Source organism: Lissotriton vulgaris, chromosome 7, assembly GCF_964263255.1.
Source record: "Lissotriton vulgaris chromosome 7, aLisVul1.2, whole genome shotgun sequence".
Classification (NCBI taxonomy): domain Eukaryota; kingdom Metazoa; phylum Chordata; class Amphibia; order Caudata; family Salamandridae; genus Lissotriton; species Lissotriton vulgaris.
In genome coordinates this window covers 674,165,121-674,166,864 of record NC_141695.1, presented here as the reverse complement: position 1 = coordinate 674,166,864, position 1,744 = coordinate 674,165,121, and positions in this window count along the sequence as shown.

Genomic DNA, 1,744 nt, shown 5'->3' with positions numbered 1-1,744 from the left:
AGGGGTGGGTTGAGGAGAATAAAAATGAGGACTGAATCAATATAGAGATGTTAGGTACCCCAATATTTGTTAAGAAGAAGCACCTTGAGTATTTTTTTGAAGAGAGGGTAGGAGGGGTTGCAGCAAAGATCTTTGGGGAGAGAGTTCCAAATTGTAGGGGCATTACCAGAGAATGCATGTGATTGTGTCTTTTTACATTTGAGTCTCTGGGGGATGAGGACAAGGGCGTTAGTGCTTCTCAAGGACCTGGAGCAACCAGCTTTTTGTAGTTTGTCAGAGAGGTAAGAGGGGGTGTTTTGGTGAAGGGCTTTGTGAGTAATACATGCCATCTTGAAGGTGGCTCTACCTTCAATTGGGAGCCAGTTAAGGTTTTTGAGGATAGGAGAAATGTGATCCAATCGTTTACAATCAGAGATAAGTCTAGCAGCCAGGTTGAGGACAGATTTAATCGGGGCAAGGTGGACTTTTGGGGTGCCTACAAGGGTGGCGTTGCCATAGTCAATTCTGGAAAGTACAAGAGATTGGACAACAATTTTGAAGAGGGAAGAGGATCATTGGTGTGTGAAGATGGTTTGAGTTTTGAGATGATGTTGAGGACAGTAGATTCGGATACCGGACAAAATTCCTTCCAGGAGGCATTGTTTTTGGTAAGGGTGTCCTTAAAGATAGAGTCAGGGTAGGGTAGAGTGGGGAGGGGTAGAGAGGGGTCGTGGCACGGAGGGGCAGAGGAGCTAGGTGAAGTAGGAATGTTAGGGAGGTGGTGTTGGATGAGAGTAGATTGGAATGGGAGAGGAGGAGAAGAGAAGGATAGTTCAATCGAGTTGACTTTATTCGAAAAGAAGCTGGCGATTTATTCGCATCTTTTAACAGTGGCTGGTATTTTAGGGGGACCAGAGGAAGTTTGTTTTTTAACAATGCTAAAGAGTTCTCTGGGACGGTTTTTAGCCTGGTCAAGTTGTGAACGGAGGAAGGAGGTTTTTTCAGCAAAGATGTGCTTCTTGTATTTGCCTCTGGCATTTCTAAGGAGTATCAGGTTATCAGGGGACGGATGATTCCTCCATGAGCCCTTCTTTCATTATTAAGGTCAGATTAAACCAGGTTTTGGGAGGTATTTTTTTTGTTGTTTAAATTTGATTGGGGCAATTTGGTCAAGTGCTTGAAGGATAGAAATATTGTAATATTCAGTTAGGTAATTGGTGCTGTGAGAGGGGGGGGAGTAAGCGGGTTTTGATAGAGGATTCCAACTCGCATGGGGGAATAAGGTGAAGATTACGAGTATGTTTCATGGGTAAAGTGCCGATAGGGGTGGGGAGAGTAATAGAGCAGTTCAAAGTGAAGAGGATAAGGTGATGATCAGACCAGTCGACTGGAAGAATTGTTGAGAGGGAGGCCAGATCCTTGCTCATCATAATAGCATCAAGGGTGGTGCCTTTAGAGTGAGTCGGGGATTGGCAGAGTTGTGTCAAGTCAGTAATGTCCATGATATCTTAAAGGAGGATGACAGACGGGTCATTGTTATTATTCCAGTGGATGTTATAGTAGCCAAGAAAGAGATTCTTGGAGTGAGTGAGCAAAGATTGAGTGATAAGATCAGACAGCTCTTCGGTAAAGGGGATGGGATTGCCTGGGGGTGGTAGATAGTATGTAAACGAATGGTGGGGGAGCCAGGAGCAGTAAGATCAACACAAAGGTATTCAAAGGAGGAAGGGTCCTGGAGATGAACTAGCGTGAGATTAAGTTCCTT